The sequence below is a fragment of the Periplaneta americana genome, chromosome 10 (genome assembly GCF_040183065.1).
Source record: "Periplaneta americana isolate PAMFEO1 chromosome 10, P.americana_PAMFEO1_priV1, whole genome shotgun sequence".
In the NCBI taxonomy this organism is placed as follows: domain Eukaryota; kingdom Metazoa; phylum Arthropoda; class Insecta; order Blattodea; family Blattidae; genus Periplaneta; species Periplaneta americana.
Window position 1 is genome coordinate 158,165,025 of NC_091126.1, and position 15,381 is coordinate 158,180,405.

Genomic DNA, 15,381 nt, shown 5'->3' on the forward strand with positions numbered 1-15,381 from the left:
ACTGCTACTATTGCTACTACTGCTACTACTACTACTATTGCTGCTACTATTATTACTGCTACTATTGCTACTACTACTACTAGTACTACTACTGCTGCTACTACTATTACTGCTACTATTGCTACTACTGCTACTACTACTACTACTACTACTATTGCTGCTATTATTATTACTGCTACTATTGCTACTACTGCTACTACTACTACTACTACTATTGCTGCTACTATTATTACTGCTACTATTGCTACTACTGCTACTATTGCTGCTACTATTATTACAGCTACTATTGCTACTACTGTTACTACTACTACTACTACTATTGCTGCTACTATTATTACTGCTACTATTGCTACTACTGCTACTACTACTACTATTGCTGCTATTATTATTACTGCTACTATTGCTACTACTGCTACTACTACTACTACTATTGCTGCTACTATTATTACTGCTACTATTGCTACTACTGCTACTACTACTACTATTGCTGCTACTATTATTACTGCTACTATTGCTACTACTGTTACTACTACTACTACTACTATTGCTGCTACTATTATTACTGCTACTATTGCTACTACTACTACTATTGCTGCTACTATTATTACTGCTACTATTGCTACTACTGCTACTACTACTACTATTGCTGCTACTATTATTACTGCTACTATTGCTACTACTGCTACTACTACTACTATTGCTGCTACTATTATTACAGCTACTATTGCTACTACTGTTACTACTACTACTACTACTACTATTGCTGCTACTATTATTACTGCTACTATTGCTACTACTGCTACTACTACTACTACTATTGCTGCTATTATTATTACTGCTACTATTGCTACTACTGCTACTACTACTACTACTATTGCTGCTACTATTATTACTGCTACTATTGCTACTACTGCTACTACTACTACTATTGCTGCTACTATTATTACTGCTACTATTGCTACTACTGTTACTACTACTACTACTACTATTGCTGCTACTATTATTACTGCTACTATTGCTACTACTACTACTACTATTGCTGCTACTATTATTACTGCTACTATTGCTACTACTGCTACTACTACTACTACTACTATTGCTGCTACTATTATTACTGCTACTATTGCTACTACTGCTACTACTACTACTACCACCACCACCATCACCACTACCTCTACCACTACGACTAGTACTGCCGAAAGTACTTCACTCTTAGAATTATGGAATCCTACCTTGTCAGAAAATGTGCTATATTTACAGAAAATAGCAACTATTTTAAGTGGTTATCACACTGCTTAAGTGTAATTTTATTGTTTCATTGTGATAAGAAATTTAGGAAAATATTGGAAGCAAGTAAAGAGATAGGTTTGGAATTAAATCCCGAAAAGACAAAGTATATGATTATGTCTCGTGACGAGAATATTGTATGAAATGGAAATATAAAATTTGGAAATTTATCTTTTGAAGAAGTGGGGAAGTTCAAATATCTTGGAGCAACAGTAAGAAATATAAATGATACTCGGGAGGAAATTAAACACAGAATAAATATGGGAAATGCCTGTTATTATTCGGTTGAGAAGCTTTTATCATCCAGTCTGCTGACAAAATATCTGGAAATTAGAATTTATGAAACAGTTATATTACCGGTTGTTCTGTATGGTTTTGAAACTTGGACTCGCACTTTGAGAGAGGAACAGAGATTAAGGGTGTTTGAGAATAAGGTGCTTAGAAAAATATATGGGGCTAAGAGGGATGAAGTTACAGAAGACGAGACGTGGATAGGAAAATAATGTTAAAATGGATTTGAAGGATTTGGGATATGATTATAGAGAATGGATTAATCTTGCTCAGGATAGGGACCAATGGCGGGCTTATGTAAGGGCTGCAATGAACCTGCGGTTTCCTTAAAAGCCAGTAAGTAAGTAGACCTAAGTATATAGGTATATCTAGCTGTGTTGTAATGAGTTTGTATTAGCAATAATTTTACAAATAAATACACTTTTCTAGGACTCACATTCAAGGCATGGTCGGTATTGTGGTAACACTAATTTGGCTCGAAAATTCCTTCAAGTACAAATATGAAACATATAAACCAGTAGGCAATGACCAGAAGACTTATTTGTTTCTTAACAAAATCGTCCTATTTTTCAGTAACTGGCATCTTTGTCTCGGCAGAATGCAAACGTCAAATAAAAACCTCTTTTTTAAGTTATTTTATATGTCTAATTTTACTACTAGTTTTGTTCTTTTTAAACATCCAGTTACGAGCTTGCATTATTCATACGGAACGGAGTTCAGACGTATTCTGTAATGGGATCCTAGTCTAGCTGAAAAGTGCTCAGCTTCGAGCGTTGTGACTTCAGAGTTTACCTACTTTATTAATAGTTTGAAGCATGTTCTCTTTGTTATCTTCCTTGTAAAGCAGTAATGTGTACAGGGTGTTCTGATTCTGATGCAGATACTAGTTATTTCATTTATTTTGCGTGAAGTCCTGAATCGAAAATGCCACAAACAGAGTTTTATTTCACAGACAGATTAACGTAATAATTCTTGTATTTAAAGCGACAAAGAGAAAATTACAGTTTACTTCATGCAATGTCGTAATTCTTGAACGTGGTAGAAGATCTGACATTATATAACACATAAAAGAGCAAAAAGTGGCAGAATCTAAAATAAGTCAGTGAATTTATTCTTTCCAGAAGATGGACTGAAAACTGGGTGAAAAACTAAAACATACTACAGTTCAATATTTGTTTGTAATTAATACAATCAAACATAACGTCATTGATTTTATGAAACCTCCTGCGTGACCGTACAGAGCACAATTTTTTCAGGAGGAAGAAAAAAACAATTAAATACGAATAGGCCTACATAAAAATATTAGATAAATCGGTAGTAAAGGTTGCTGAATATGATGGACATCAATGACATTATTGAGAGGATAATATTAAAATGGATTTGAGGGTGGTGGGATATGATGGGAGGGATTGGATTAATCTTGCTCAGGATAGGGACATACAGCGGGTTTATGTGAGGGCGGCAATAAACCTCCAGTTTCCTTAAAAGCCATAAGTAAGTAAGTATATTTCATTAATGTGTCTTTTAAATGGCATTTCAAGAAAATAAATATAAATGCAATATATTTCCTCTAATGATAAACAACTGAACTTTTAAATATTATAAAACACTTAGGCCCAATTGTATAAAACTCCCTGGCTAAAGATCAACTTTGATCGAAGATCGAAAAGTACACCGAGTTCAGACAGTTCTTCTATTGTATAAAACTTTTCTGCGATCAAATTACCTTGGTTCAAATGCAATCTAAGTTCACGTGAAAAGGATTTGGCAACATCGCATAAACAGGTGAAATACGTGATGCGCGGACCATGTTATACAGGTTTGTTCAGTGTTGATATTCTAGCGATTTTAACTCTTTCTCAACAACAATTTCTTTTAACTTTTATATTGCTTAAATAGGGATTCAGTGACCTTTTTAGCACCCCATAGTGACAAAATTTAATTTTTCTTTGTTGATAATGAGAAATCTAGCGACTTTACAACTACTTTTTCGCGACTTTCCGTATTACACTCTGTTGGAGACACTTTTTTTTGCAATGTAAATAATGGCGGACAATAAGAAGAAGGTTGACTGGTCTCCAAGTTGTTATCATGTTATGGTGTTTCATACTGCTAAACATAATAAAGCTTTATAAAACGACAATTTTCGTTTAGTAATACAGTTAATTGAACATTTATGAATGTACCTATCATATCCATTAATAATTAATTGTTGTTATAAACATAATATAATTATAGGTTATGTTATTTGATACTGCTGAACACGATAGAGGTTTATAAAATATAAGAATGTTTGTGTATTAAGGCAAGAAATTGAAAGAAATATATATATATATATATATATATATATATATATATATATATATATATATATATATATATATATATATATATAAATGTACCTAACATATCTGTTAATATTAATAATAATGGATATTTTATTTTCACAATCTGTCACTCGTATATTACAAACAGAAAAGAAGTAACTGAACTTGGATCATCTAACTTAATCGGAGAAATTTCTTCAGTCAAAGTTGACTTTATTTTGAGACAAATTAATCTCAGATTAGACTTTATACAACACAAAATTCCAAGTTCAGCTGAAACAAGGATCAATTTAACCTCTGATCTAAGATTAAATGTTTTATACAATCGGCCCTCAAACCTATAATGAGAAAGCATAATATGCCAAGTTTGAGACGCCAATTTTTACCTAGCAGTCACTTCCAGAGTAAGTAGGTTCAAAGAAGTTAAAGCATTATTAAAACCGACTTCTAGGTATGATAAGTTTATATGCAGCAAAATAATACGTTTTCTGCACTCGATTTCCGCAAATAGAAAAAATTGCACCAGGAACTAAGTACTGTGGGATAATTGGGTTCTGCCCATGTGAATAATTTGTCTGGACTTACAAAAGCACGCCAAAGCGCGTTGCTTTCTTCAGATGACCCGCAATGAGGAATGTTGTATAATGACACCATTTATCACTTTGAGAAATGGACTCCGAAGAGCCAGCCGTGGAGTGATGTTTGTTTGGCGGTTGCCATGGGAACCGTGGCGTGGTTCAAATGGATACCACCAATCAAGTACCGATGTTGACGGCTTCATATTTATCTATGCGAATCTCTGTAAATGCCCAATGTCAAAACGGAATTCATTTCAGTCATTTTTAACGCAAAGCAAATGGAAAGGGTGAAAACAAACAACGAGGAGGGAAAAAGAGAGAAACCTGGGACGCGAAGAAGCGGAAGAGATAGAAAGAGTGATATACGTATGTGTTCATATTCTGTTTATTACATGATAAAGCACATTTGTTCAAAGTGGCACGAAAGTCAGTTGCGCTACGGTATTTACATTGTATCGTGTATTAATTAAATGAATTGCTTTGTTTTTTTTTATAATTCATAGCAAAGAATTAGCCAGTGTTTTCACTGTTTATTTTATTAGATAAATACTAAGAAAAAGCAGTGAAACGATGTGCTTGTTTTCTCGTACATTTCATCTCATCATGGAAATAAAACCCTCCGGAGTGTGTAAATTTATTTTCCGAGACCTATGATGTGCGATGTCCATCACCTGTACATTGAATACCTTTCCTGTTTCATGTAATGTCATGTAGGGGAGTGGTGGGTACAGTGAGACAAAAAATATTAAGGCTTGTGTATGCAAGTGAAATTTCAAGTATTTTTAAAATCAAGTGCGACAGAAATATACATTAAAACATGGAGTACAATAATACATAAACAGAAATGTTAATAGATAAAGGACATAATATACAATGCGTGTTTGTAAAAAAAATGCAAATGTTTCACTGTTCCCATTCAGGAGGGTACAGTGAGACACAACAGTGTCTATTAACGGACATTGAAATGATTTACATTTATTTCAAAAGAAAAGAAAGCTTGCTGTCTCTTTATCTTGCCATGTTCTGTAAACTTATTTAGAACCATTTTGATGTCTGACTTCGAAACCATTTAAACATCTGGAACATTTGGAAAAGTGAATTTTCCATGACTTTTCAAACTTTTTCTAAAATAAAATGAATTTTTGGTGACAACAAAGCTTATAATTATAAGAATTTAATTTAATTCTTTATTATTTTTTAATATATTTTTTGAATTTTGTGAATAATTTTTTATTTAAGAAACCATTAAAATGTAATGTATCCGTTATTTTAAGCTATAGTTCCTAAATTGGTTACTAGTATGTTCATTTTTAATGTTAGTTACCGGTAAATGTAATATAATTACAGGTTATTTTTGCAAATCATTGCTAATGGGAACAGTGAGACGTCTCAGTGCACCCTTCAATGGCATGTCTCACTGTTCCCTTTACGCATAATTCGCTTAAAAATGGCACCATCACTTCAAAATCAAAACAAGAAAGAGGAAATTTTGCAAAACATAACGTCAAATACCATAGTATTAGGCAACAAAACATTAATATTTCTATATAATTTGTGTATCCAATATAACCTCCATTAAACACAAGCCAAAATTTTACTTCTAGAGTGAAAAATTACGAATTATTTTTTTCATCACTCACCTTTATAACTAGAATCAAATCGAGTATGAAAATACTGTTACTTTACTCATGCAACATACAACTCCACTGTTACAAACATTTCAATATAAAAATTTACCATCTAATAAAAAATGTCTCACTGTTCTCCTTGTCTCACTATACCCACTTCTCCCCTATGTGTCGTACTGACGCAAAAATCGATTTCCAAATTTTGGCCAGAATACATTCATTAACTTCTGTCATACCAGACAGAACATTTGTATTCGTCATGATGTCTGTCTTTAAGAATAGTCCTACCTGTTTAAAGATTTATCTGCAATGTTCCTTCCATAGAGTAACTGAAAGGCTGAAGCATGCAATGAATTGTCGCAGTGCAGCTGAAATTTTGTTTTGTAAATTCTGCTGGAAGCATAGTCGTCAGGTCATGTAAAATTTTTCTACTCGAAACAGTTACAAGTTTGCGTGGGCATAAAAAAATGAGAGGATAACATTGTTTATGAGTGAATTTATGTGGAAAGTACACACGAAATATCTGAATATTTACTCAGTGGTAAAATTTAAACAAGCGAATATGACAAAATTTTCACAATTTATTCCAGATCGCTTCCCATGACGTACTTACTAATTCTTTCCACTTAAGAGAACAGAATTTGTTCAGATAACTAGTTCAGAGAATTGATCGTTCAGTGCGGCAAAATGACAATTAGGATATTTTATTGGAAACAAAGTAGGATGTAATATGATACATACAGTATGTTCCTAAACATCGTAAGTATCGAAGTAGAAAAAGCAATTTTTTCTTAAAATGTTTTAATTGGCATCTCTTCAGTCTACACTTACACAAATTTGTTACAATGTTTTTTTACATTGAGTAACATATATACATGAATATGTTAGGAGAAAATCCATAAACTATTAGGGAAAACACGGAAATTTTACTTGAAGCAAGTAATGAGATAGATTTGGAAGCAAATCCCGAAAAAAAAAATGAAAGTATATTTTTATGTATCATGGCCAGAACATAGCACGGAATAGAAATATAAAATTGGAAATTTATCTTTGGAAAGGTGGAAAAATTCAAATACCTTGGAGCAACAGTAACAAATACAGGTAGTTTCCGGCCTAGTGTCACAAACTTTCAGGGATGATGGAGAAGGGCACATGTATCAATTTGAGATCAGGAACCCTGGTCCGGAAATGACCGAGTCGAAAGTTACAAGCCAAAATAGTTGTGTGGAAATGAAATAATTTTATTCCTCTGTACACCTTATTTATGTGTATTTATCTGTACATCTTACACATACTCTAATCATCTGACATTGTTTACGTTGTCTACTTACAGTATTCCATTCAGTGTGCTGTCTGAGGGATGGGGACAGGAAACTACACTAAAGCAATGCAGATAGCGTAATATGTAACGGACATGGTCGGTCCTGATATGCACGTCTGTAGACAGCAGTGTATGTGTACAAGTTGCAGTGTCCAGTTGATCAGTCCTAGTGAAATGGAAGAGTACACGAGAGCGGAAAATGCAGACCTGATTTTCGAATACGGATGAGCCAATGAGAACAGTAGACAAGCTCACAGATTGCATCGGGCAAGTACCCACGTAGGAGACATCCGGCCCATACTATCTTTCCACAACTGTTCTAAAGGTTAAGGGAAGGAGGGCACGTGTTGCCAAATTACAATTCCATTTCCACACAACTATTTTTACTTATAACTTTCGACTCAGTCATTTCCGGACCATGGTTCCTTATCTCAAATTGATACATGTTCCCTACCCCATCATTCCTGAAAGTATGTAACACCAGCCCAGAAACATCCTGTATAAATAACACACTGGAGAGAAAATTAAAAGCAGAATAAATATGGAAAGTGCCTGCTATTATTCGGTTGGCAAGCTTTTGTCATCTAATCTGCGTTCTAAAATCTGAACGTTACAATTTATAAAACAGTTACATTACTGGTTTTTCTGTATGGCTGTGAAAGTTGAACTCTCAGTTTGAGAAAGGAACAGAGGTTAAGATTGTTCGAGAATAAGGTGCTTAGGAAATATTTGGAGCTAAGAGGGCTGAAGTCACAAGAGAATGAAGAAAATTACATAACACAGAACAGCAAGCATTGCATTCTTCACCGAATATAATAAAATTAGGAACATTAAATTCAGACGTTCGAGCTGGGCAGGGCATGTAGCACGTATGGGTGATTCCAGAAATGCGTATAGAGTGTCTTTTTCTCTGTGAGGGCGGGAGGGGAACATCCCTGTGCACCGAGATCTGAGGTCTATTGTGCTCCCCTGCGATGAGTTTCAACCCCAGTCCCGCCATCCTTCCAAATCCGTGTACTATTCCACACCAACATTCCCCCTCAAACGGTCTGAGCAGTAAGTCCCCTCTCCCGAAGTGTAGATGGGAGGATAAAATTAAAATGGATTTGAGGAAGGTGAGATATGACGGTAGGGACTGGATTAATCTAGTTCAGAGTACGGACCGATTGCGAGCTTATGTAAGAGCGGTAATGAACTTCTGGGTTCTGTAAAAGACATTTGTAAGTAAGTAATTAAATTAAAAAATTTCGGAATATGTATGATAAGAATTTCTTGTGTTAAATCTTAGAGAAGGCCGAGACGTAGATGGGAGGTGTGCTTAGCACAGATACGTAGATGACATACTAATACTATACAAAGGAAACAAAAGACAGATCAAAAACCTACATCAACACATATACAAAATACACCCAAAGTTACACTACACATTAGAAATTGAAAACAACAGATGCATAAATTTTCTAGATATCACAATAATAAAAGTAGACAACAAACACACATTCAAAATATACAGAAAACCCACAACAACAACGACACACATACACAACACATCCAACCACCCCACACAACACAAACACGCTGCATTCCGAACAATGGTACACAGACTACTCAACATACCAATGAACCAACAGGATTACAACGAAGAACTAAACACAATCAAATACATAACAGAAGAAAAAGGATACAACTCCAACATAATAGACAACATAATACGTAAGACAAAACATAACCACAAAAACAGAAGATTACAACACAAACACAAGAACACAAAAAATACATCATACCAACATACGAAAACAAAAACACACATAAAATTACAACCTCATTCAAGAAATTAAATTATAACATCGCATACAGAACAAATAACACTCCACAGAAAACATCTCAACACACAAACAACACAAACAAACAAATACAACCACACAGGCGTATACAAACTCAAATGTAACACCTGCAACAACTTCTACATAGGACAGACAGGCAGATCATTTCAAACACGTTACAAAGAACACATCACAGCTATAAAAAATTACAAGACACTTCCACATATGCAGAACACATCACAAATGCTAACCACACCCACAGAGACATCGACACATGCATGGAAATTTTTCACATCCAACGAAAAAGCCAGAAACTCAACACACTGGAACAATATGAGATATACAGACACACGAAAACACATCTCAACGATATTCTCAACACCCAACTCAATTTGAAAACACTCTACACTACGAACGCACCCTCACAGGAAACAACAAGCGGCATCAAGACCAGCAACGACCAGCAAGTTCTGAAGATGTCCCATAAATAGGTCGAAACATGTAAACAAGGTAGGGTAAAATTTAACACAAGAAAGTCTTATCATACATATTCCGAATTGATACAGTGTTAAAAGTTGTGTAATCAAGATGTATTAAAAATTTCGTTCGTCTTCTCCCTTAAAATCTGCAGTCTATCAATGAACAGGATTGTAGCAGAAATCAATACTCTGTTTTACGCAAGAAATGAACTCTCCTGAGTGACGTTCTTTGTAGGATTTTCAGTCTGAACTGTAGTGATGGACAAGTTAATGCAATCTCCTAAATTAAGTCGCTGACATATGTAGGTTCAGGGAAAGTAACTAAGAGACATAAATAATATTACAATGGCATCCAAAAAGAAGTTAAGGATCCTTTACCCTTCATTAATATTGTCTTTTTTTACCTTTTCAGAGTTCTGGGGAGGGGGGACGCCTGTGGCATTCAAACTCTTCGTGCTTGGTTCTCGAGGCACTTGCAATAAATTAATTCGTCAGCTCACTACTGAAAATAGAGAATCAACGACTTGTGTAAAGGATACGTATACTCCTCGAAGTTCATACTTGCATCAATATCACTTTCTTTTATTTCACATCTGTGTTTGGAGCCTTAACTAATACAGTAATAAAATTCTTACACCTTACTTTTATTTAAAACTAGCCGTACCCGTGCGCTCCGCTGCACCCGTTAGAAATAAATATAAAGTAATTGCATAATTAAAATAGGACATTTGATCCAGGGAACATTCGTGTTTGATAGAAGGATAAATCGCTTATTATGGTACTTAATTTAAATTGTATTAAAAAAAATTAAAATGCGACAATTTTGATCCAGAGACCACTCATTTGGTCATAAAAATTATTTTAGGAAATACAAGAAACGAATGTCTATTAAGTTTTCTGTGCATAAGAAGCTATTTTAATCTTACCTGTCCTCGATTCACTCAGAAGTTACTGTAATAACATTATAGCATTATGTTCATCTAGAGAAACTACAATTTCCAATGGTGAATTAATAATTAATTATATAAATCGGTTAATTTAGCTTCCGATATTACTTCATACAAACACAGAAACATTCTCTGTAGGCTATGTTTCATAGCTTTCGATTGTTGTTGCCCAAGGCCTCTTATAGACGAAGTCATTTGTTTTTTATTTCATTACACCGTCTTAGATGGCGTTGTTAATGTAATTTTGAAACTCATTTATGTCATTAAATATCAGTCCTATAAAAATTTTGCATGGAATAAAACATATCGGAAATTATTTTTAAAGAAACCTTTGTTAAGTAATATTTTTCATGAAAATTAATAATAAGGGAGATATTTCGATTTATTTAATTCAAGCCCCCTTATAACCCCCCTTTTAAATAAAATATTTCGAATGCCATATAGCCTAAATTCTAAGTTACAACGAACTTAATTTATATTCCAATTTTCATATAAACCGGTTCAGCCATTATCGCGTGAAAAGGTAACAAACATCCAGACAGACAGACAGACATGCAAACAAAAATTAAAAAAAGCGATTTTCGGTTTCAGAGCAGTTAATTATATATGTTAGGATCAATTATTTTTGGAAAATCGAAAATTCCCCGAAAAATTTCGGCTATAGATTTATTATTAGTATAGATACTATCGGGGGTCCGTACTTTTATTGAGACATATTTGACTACATCTGCTTTTTTAAATGAGAGTATTGTCTTTCTCTCTGGCTCTTCCGTCAGATTATTTATTTGTTCATATTTTGAGCTGTCACAGAATTAAAGGATACTTATTTCTGAATTTGCATAATTTTCCTAGCTGCTCAAAAATACTCTTATCACAATAATCTTGTTTAACACGTAATTATTACCCTTTTTGTTACAGAATATATTTTAACATGCCCCATTACATAGGTTGTAATATTACATGTTTTGACATTTCTAAATAATTACATGTTTAAAATTGCGAACTTATCAATTGCGTAATCAATAAATATCTGTGTGATAAGATATACGAGGAGAATAAAATGATAGTTAAATACCATTCCAAATTATGATTCTCTACACCTTCCTACTTACACATTTACGAATTACATAAATAATATTAATACAAGATTGTTTCCCTAATTACAATTTTTCGATTACATTATTATCATTATATAGACTGAATAGCTCTAAAAGAATAAACAAAAACAATCGATATTTGAGGGTATCACGTCATTGCACAGTGAATTTTTAACTTTGCGTTGAGGTGTAATAATAATAATAATAATAATAATAATAATAATAATAATAATAATAATAATAATAATATTGGTTTATTTAACCAGGCAAATTTAAGACCATACCACAGTCTAGTACATACAGTCACGAAGCTTGAGTTGTGAGGGTGCTAGGAACAATAGACTGTGCCGGTACTATTTCGCATTGTCTGTAATGAGGCGATATTAGCGATCCTAGTGATTAGCAACTATCTATGGATGCATATTTACTACGTATTGAGCTTCGTGACTGTATATACTAGGCTGTGACCATACGGCCTTCTCTAACACTGAACCAGAAGTAAAACTGCGATACAACGAACATTACAAATTTACAAATTATAGTACAGAAAAGGAATTGAAGGCGATAATCATAATGTAACGTACACAACAAGTCTGTACAGTTGAGACATATATAAAAGAAAGAAAGAAAGAAAGAAAGAAAGAAAGAAAGAAAGAAAGAAAGAAAGAAAGAAAGAAAGAAAGAAAGAAAGAAAGAAAAAGCATAAAAAATATAATAATAATAATAATAATAATAATAATAATAATAATAATAATAATAATGCTTTAATTTTTGGGATAGTTAAGGCCGTGAATCCTTCTCTTCCACTCAGCCAGAGGATTAAAAAGGAAATACATGATAATATAATGTTAATACAAAAGAAAGTTGTATGTATACCTAAGACAAATTCGAAAGAGAAAATATGCATAAGCCAGATGATTATCGAACTTAAATACTTAAACAAGATGACAATTTAAATTACATGATTACTTTATTAAGTGGTCACAATTATTGTGAATTGTAATAGGGTCTACATACCCTAGGACACTTTGCGTTCTAAACTAAAATGTTTCATTTTGGACTTGAAAGCGTTTAAGGTCGGGCAGCTTCTAAAATCTGTTGGTAAAATCCATTGCAAAAGACGAAGAATGCGTGGATGTTCTGTGGAGAGGGACTGACAAAATATGAACAATAAGTGAAAATAACTGAGACATATACAATCTATAAAATAAGAGACAATAATAATAATAATAATAATAATAATAATAATAATAATAATAATAATAATATAATGGCAAATAACAATAACAAAATAATGAATTGTAGAACACAAAATATACATAATTTTTATTATGTACAGACACCAAAGGGAAATTTATAATATAATTATTTACAAAGTGAATAAAACGTTGTACGAAATACTTATCGTAACGTCATATTACAATACTCAACTGCTTATCAAACTCGGTCTGCGGTCTCGTTTGACAGGTTTCCAATCTCCTATTGTGATATAAATCGTTACGTAAATAGTTATTACAAGAATAAATACTTTTATTATTAGGCCTACATCAGTGACTATTGTATAATAATAATAATAATAATAATAATAATAATAATAATAATAATAATAATAATAATATAATGGCAAATAACAATAACAAAATAATGAATTGTAGAACACAAAATATACATAATTTTTATTATGTACAGACACCAAAGGGAAATTTATAATATAATTATTTACAAAGTGAATAAAACGTTGTACGAAATACTTATCGTAACGTCATATTACAATACTCAACTGCTTATCAAACTCGGTCTGCGGTCTCGTTTGACAGGTTTCCAATCTCCTATTTTGATATAAATCGTTACGTAAATAGTTATTACAAGAATAAATATTTTTATTATTAGGCCTACATCAGTGACTATTGTATAATAATAATAATAATAATAATAATAATAATAATAATAATATAATGGCAAATAATAACAAAATAATGAATTGTAGAACACAAAATATACATAATTTTTATTATGTACAGACACCAAAGGGAAATTTATAATATAATTATTTACAAAGTGAATAAAACGTTGTACGAAATACTTATCGTAACGTCATATTACAATACTCAACTGCTTATCAAACTCGGTCTGCGGTCTCGTTTGACAGGTTTCCAATCTCCTATTGTGATATAAATCGTTACGTAAATAGTTATTACAAGAATAAATACTTTTATTATTAGGCCTACATCAGTGACTATTGTATAATAATAATAATAATAATAATAATAATAATAATAATAATAATAATAATAATAATAATAATAATAATTTGATTTTGATATATCAGTCACAGTCTTTATTTTTCTTACATAATTATAATGCAGTTTGTGTGTACGGAGTTAGAAAAGTGTATTTTGGGGTATGCTAGCACAAAAGATTGAATACCATCACCGTACATAACATCACGATCGCGTAGCATTTAATTGTTTGTTTCTCTTGCCATTAATCCCATCTTCTAATGCGTCATTACACATCTACGTGTCTCGACGAAGAGCAGAATGCTTCCATCTCGCAAAGATTTAGCCTCGATCGGTTTTGAAATATTCAGAAAATAACCAACACCTGATTACGTGGCAAGCCCGTATCGTACTGCCCATTAATCTTGTAAAATATTATATCGTTCGGCGTCTATCGGCATTTATGAGGGACGTAAAGAGAGGGAGAGAATCGAGAGGGTTGGAGAAAAGATATAACAACGTCCTAGAATGTTATATAACCAACCAAAGTAAAATATAATCAGTAAGATGAAAATCCCACACACAGCCCTTGAAGCACGGCGAACCTAGTCATAAATCCAGCTACGGTCTGCAGCATAACGAAGTTAGGAATTCACGCCTGTTGCCCGGAATCGTGGGGGATTTTTGTGTTGCGTCAGCCCCTGCGAGCAAGACGCAAAGAGGAATCGTTGTGCCGTAAGATCAAAGGCTAAGAGGAGGATGTGGGTGTACTTGTAAGTGCGGATACGGTATCGCGACGACATTGCCCCCAGCAGCTCGGTGCTGCCACGTCACCAACATTGAATCGGGGTGGATCTCCATAAATATGCGGGCTTGAGTTCCTTGCATACAGAATTCCCTGTCTCTCATATTAGGATCATCCTGCCTAATTATGACGAAGTTCTTTTCTTATTTTCTCCGGAGTTCAGTTAGACTGTTTCTCCGTTTTCATGTTTCCCCGAGGCTCAAAATTCCCAACTCTTACGTTAAAATCTCCCAGAAAAAAAAAATTGATATCATTCCTTTGTGACGGTTGTGACAATTACTATAATCCAGGAAAGAAAACATTTTTAATAATAGAACTACATGTTCATAATATTTGTTCAAAATTCATTTTCACAGTTTACAGAAGTACTTCCAAATGTCTAAAAGAACATTATATGAGCAGTTCAGAGTAAAAGTGGTGTAAGTCAAAATTGGGTAATGAGGTTTAAAGTAAAATTTCTGTAAAATACAGCGCAAGGTAGTAATTAATAGTCTATGTACTTCTTACTATTCACTGACTACTAATAGTTTAATAAATTGAATATTAATTGCTACTTTGCGCTGTATTTTACAGAATGTT